Genomic DNA, 5708 nt, shown 5'->3' with positions numbered 1-5708 from the left:
GTAATACTGTGAAGTAATGTCTTTGCCATCTTTATTGTATTTTTTGAACTACATAACAATAATTATTTAAAATTATATCAGTCACATTTCATTTAAAAATATAGAGTCTGAGTCCCTAATAAATCATTCTGGTTTTTCAAGTAACACAGATAAAATTAACTTTGCTAATCTTGACTTGTTTTATTATACCCTTATGTACAATTTCTATCCCTCTCTCTTTTTAAGTACAGAATCTATACAGTGGAAAGTGTTGGGCAACCTTAACTATAGTTATTGCTGCCAACTCTTCCTATAAAACTTACGGTGAAATACTGGTATAATTAAAATTGATGGCAATGCTCACACTGATTTCAGAGAATGAAAGGAAAGAGAAGAAACACTCCCTGAAATACAGTAAGGTCCCCACAATAAATTTTTATATTTACATGGGAAGCACTAGTAATAACATTTCAGGAAATCCTACAATAAATATATTATAGGCAAAATACATATATAAATGTGTATATATATGTATGTATATAAAGATATAGGTAAAAAGTCAAAATGATAGGATTTCACTTAGATATGGGTCTATCTTTTTAATCAGTGCTACTAACACTACAGAAGAATGTTTGGAAGGGAAGAAAAATGAAGTATAACTTATTCAGCTGGAACCATGAGGAAAATACTAACCACTAAAGCACATAATGTAATTCCATTACTTAAAAAGTTTTCAGGGGACCAGGATACCTGTTATTGTTGCAAAAGTGCCATGGGATCTTGTCACTGAAAGATAAAACAGCAGTTCAACCACAGTTCTCATTTAATAGCAAGCAAGTCCTCAGTCTTCAAAGACTTACGTATACAATTAATTTTATGCAGCAGTAGTCTTGCTTCAGACCACAGAACATTTCATAATGCTTAAAATTAGGCATAATATATTTAACTCTTCACAGAATCGATACCTACAGCGTACTTTGGAAAGCCATAATGAATATACTTCTCAAATTTAAAAAAATGTGTGATCCTTCATGGGAAAGTATCAGTTTTGACCTGCATTTTTTACTCACATAAAAGGAGTATTTCAACAGTCTGTGTACTATTTCTTTTATGAATCAAATATTTATCACACAAAGATCACTGCCATCTTAGAAACTGTATTTTAAAATCTTTCCAATTACGTTACTAGTATCTTCAATTCGCAAATTTTTTTTTAAATAAGAATTTTGCTTTCAACTTTTCTCTCTGATTTTTCAACTTGACTTAAAAAAAGTAAATCTTGTTAAGTTTGAGGGAACTTGTTACATATGCCAGCAAGGTCTTTTTCAGCTAACTGCATAGAAACAGTGAGGGAAGACAGTTAGTGTGTTAGAAAGGTGAATATAAATTAATGCTATGAGAGGTATTTGGGGACACATATCTTAGATAAATTTTATTTTTTTTTCCTTTTAAATGGACTCTATCATGACAAACTTTCAAGTAACTTCAGCAAGATGAAAATATTTGAAGATAAGCTATATTTATGGCCTAGGTCCTAAATGCAAAGATTGCTGTGAACTCTTATTTATGAGCTGAATGGTGTTATCTAGCCACAAAACGTTCACATTTTCAGTCTTACTAGTGGATGAATATTGACTATCTGGTAATTAGTTCCATTCCCATGATCTCCAAAGCCTATAAAATAAAAAAAAAAGCCTATAAAAAATTTCCGTAAACTAACAGCACATTGTCATCTTAAGGCTTCTTTCCTTGAAACTGATCTCTTATCTGTTTGTTGTTTGGTTCTTTTTTTTCCTTTTGGAGGAGGGATAGGTAGAAATTATGGAAACATTCAAGGTCGGGTTGGACAGGGCTCTGAACTAGTTGAAGATGTCCCTGCTCATTGCAGGGGGGTCGGACTAGATGACCTTTAAATGTCCCTTCCAACCCAAACTATGCTATGTTTCTATGATTCTATGATTAATAGTCTCTCTAGCATACAAAGCAGCTTTGAAAATCCCTGAAGTCATCTCCCAGCCTTCACCATAAACAACCTTGATGCAGGACCTTTGAGACTCTGGATAGAGATCAAGGTATCAGCCGGCCAACTTTAACGACCGTCCAGTTTTATGCAATCACCCTGTAGTTTTCAAAGTGCGCTAGGATTATTTTGTTTTATCACTTTCAACAAAACTTGTTTTCCTTGTGCTTATATCCTTATCTGCTTCAGAGTGTTTGCCATGTAATCATTGTCAGACAGATTGCTCTCACGTCTGTTAAAGTAAAATACAAGTGATATTCTTAAGAGGACCAATGTAATTTTGAAGGGGCTAAAGAATGCCTGGCTTTGTGAGACCTTCCATTTCAATCTTCTGTCTGACTTTGGGCAGAATTTAATCAACAGTCCAGTTCTTCACCTACAAACCCAAGCAGTGATATTTCCTGTCTTTTGATTAGCTTGTCTGATCAGCTCCTCCAGGAAAGTACCAAAAATATTGTTAGCACAGTGCCTAGCCCACTAAAATCTTACTTTTGGTTGGAGCTCACTGTCAAATGTACATACGGTAAATGTCAGACCACCCCTATGCTATGTCTCATGAAATGGGGTCATGTATATAAAAGGTGGCTTGCCAGCCCCTCCCTCAGTTCACAACTGGCTGGTCGTCACCTTCCCCAATCCAGTTTATGCAGTATTTGAAGTCCCAAAAGACAGAGAAGCATGATGGGTGGCCCTCAGGCTGGATGACTGAATCCATCTCTCAACTCTTATTCTATCTAAAATACCAAGAAAGGGTTTAGATTGAATGTAGCAGGAGTTAATTTAAGCTGTTACAAGAGTAAATGAATGCTGGCACTAAGCCTAATGCTCTTGAGGGGACTGGAGTTGTAGCAGAGAGCAAATCCCTATTGGAACTTGGCCTAACGCTCTTAAAAGACACTGAGATGTGGAAGTGGACCTTCAGGCATGTGGAGCTGTAGGTTTACTTGGTATTTTTGCTTTTGACTTTGTAACAAAACTTGGAAGAAATGAAGTTTCTGCCAAACATGATTTCCTAAGAATCACAGGAGTCACAGAGTTTTTATTCCATGGTAATGTGTTTTTGTCTTTTGACATGCCTTCACATTATGTTCATTATGCCTAACAAGAAATGACTGCATTTAAGTATTGTTATGTAACAATTCAGTGGAACATTGAATCTTACAGGGAAATTACATTCTTAAACATTTAAGAAAATATTTTATTAGGCTTTTCATTTGCTTTTGCAAATTTTCAGCAATGCAAACATCTCTAGAACAAAGTCTGAAGTCAACATGTAGAAAGCACTTGTTAAAAAAGCAGGTATGTCAGCTTGCTAAATGCAATGATTTCTGCTTACAAGAGCCAAGGAAGAGCAAACTGTGCCGGGTGGGAAAGGGAGCCTCTGAACTAACGTAGTAGTTGATGACATTTGTCACCATGTAGCTCAATTTTTCTGATGAAACTCCTGTTACATTTACCAGCATCGTTTCTATAGACTGCAGCGATCTTTGCTTTCTGTTATAAACTACCCTGCAGTAATATAGCATGAGGTGAAACAGGACTATGTCTTAATAGCCAAGGGTTTTCTAGCTACTTAGGCATACGTTCTAGCACCCACAAACGTATCTGCCTGGTTACTACAACACAGGTGTGAGCCACGTTAGCACAGCAGTACCTCTGCACTCCTGGCACGGCACACATGGAGTGAATTTACTGCAGGGAGAGAAGGGGTGGCTAAGGACACTTAACTTCCCCATCAGCATTGCGTGCTTGCAGTCACATGAGAACAGTTCTCCATTCTCACTGCAGTTGTATCTGTTCCCGTCAGGAATGTCATCTGAGGAAAGACAAATGACCTACTTACTCGTTCTTACTCAAAGGAAAACTGAAAATGCCTGGTAGAGTGCTGAACTAAACCTGTTTACCTGTGTTGTGGTCGTGTGTTCAGCATGAAGGGATCTGGCATTCAGAATTCAAATCTCTCAGCCATCCTTTACAATGTTTCTGAGATGTTGCAGCATTCACGAAGTGCTTGTTATTGGCCGACACAGACAGGGGAGCTCTCTTAATGTGTTTGTGCAAATATTCAGTGTCAAACTAGAAGACTGGGATGGAAAACATTTTGTCTGTCTAGAGGGAAGTAGAAATAGGGGATGGGAATTTGCTGAGAGTTTTACATCTCTACAGCAGAAGTGGGATTTTGCAGTGTGTGTTTGTGTATGATGATAGAGGGATTTTGCTGCTATGTTTTACAGTATCTGGGGATTAGAATGGATCTTCCCGTATGAGCTACTTTCTAGGTCTCTGGGGATAGGAAAAAGATTTTGCAGTGTGCATTAGTCTGTGGAGATGGAAACCATTCACCCTGCATGTTGCACTCTTGGGTGATTTTGTTATGAGCAGACATTTGTGTTCCCCAGAGAAGGTGTTTTTGAAGGGTTTGTATCCTGCTAAGGACTCAGGTGGCACATTCCTGAAGATGTCCCAAACACTTCACAGAATGACACTCGCTGAACAACACATGCTAATGGAAGACTGGATAAATTCTGAGATGTCATTAGTTAGATGACTGAAATTACTGTCCATGAAACTGAATTCATGACTCCAAATTCAGGTCAGGGAAGGAGAGTGAACTAAAATTACTTTAGCAGCACTGACAAACGATCACTGTTTGCCAGCAGATAGAGGGCAAAAAGGCATTTCCATGTTTCAGAGCCTGTACCACAGTGTTTGTAATGCTAACACAGTACTGGCTGTCGTATCAGAAAGAGGTGAAAGATAGTTTGCTAAAATGGACTGAGTACTTTCTGAAGGCCTTTAACCAAAGGCCAAAATAATGGGAAAGCGCATGCAGCAGTTCTCTCCCCAGTCTTTTTCCACATTCACATGGAGCCACGAGGTGAACTACTCTGAAAACGTGGATACTGGCACTGCCAGCCTAAAAATGACATTTAGCTTCCTCTCCGCTTTAGTTCATGTGGCTGTATCATCAATTCCCAGATGGCCCAATGTTTGAACATGATCAACTAACTAATGTTTGAGTGTGATCAACTAACTCAATCTAACCAAGGCCTAGAGAGCTTTGTTAAAGCCATGGTAGTGGACAAAAAAGCACTTTGAAGCATTCGCAGTGAATGTCTGACACAAGTGATTACCGCTGGTCAAGTCAATCTCTAATGCTTTTGAGTTATCACCTCTGCCATGACGGCTTCTGTAACCACTATCTTCTCTGATCCGTATTTCATGAGAAACTCTACTCTGCGTTTGAGAAGGATGTTCTAAACTTACTTGTGCTTTTTTGTTGTTTCTTGTCTGGAACATGCGCAGAGCAACACATCCATACACAATGTCGCCAACACTCAGGAAACCCCAACTGCACAGCACACGGTGCCAGGTCAGCCCTGCTAGTGCGAGCGCACCAAACCTGCCTCGCTCTGTAGACTGGGCTTCCCGCAGGGTTTCAAACCCACTTCATGACCCATTGCTCTTCACGTCCTCATCAGTGGCTTAAAGCTCTGGAAGAAGAGCCGCGTCGGCGAACAGCGTGAAGCTGAGCTCTGTGAGGCAGCCAGGGGCACCCCTGGGGACCGGAGGACCACTTTTCACTCCCTACCGCGCAGGCAAGGCCTTCGGTGGTCCCTTCCCTGACGCTACGGAACGCCTGGCCCCTGCCACCGCCTGCCCTCTCCACCAGGAACCCGCCGGGCGACCCCGATCCTCGGCCAGGCCC

The 5708-nt window shown here is 39.8% G+C and overlaps 1 long non-coding RNA gene across 1 annotated transcript; it reads right to left on the bottom strand.

The window, feature by feature from the left end:
• Positions 1-430: 430 nt before the first annotated feature.
• Positions 431-5702, bottom strand: LOC118452902. The gene is made up of 3 exons (XR_004842781.1): positions 3904-5702; positions 3654-3815; positions 431-765 (listed from the first exon to the last, which is right to left on the bottom strand). It is a non-coding gene; the product is annotated as an uncharacterized LOC118452902 (long non-coding RNA).
• Between the last annotated feature and the right edge of the window lie 6 nt (positions 5703-5708).

This window comes from Egretta garzetta, unplaced genomic scaffold (assembly GCF_000687185.1).
Source record: "Egretta garzetta isolate BGI_Z169 unplaced genomic scaffold, ASM68718v1 scaffold98, whole genome shotgun sequence".
Lineage (NCBI taxonomy): Eukaryota > Metazoa > Chordata > Aves > Pelecaniformes > Ardeidae > Egretta > Egretta garzetta.
The sequence above is the reverse complement of the archived record's forward strand: the minus strand, read 5'-3'. Positions and strand labels throughout refer to the sequence as shown.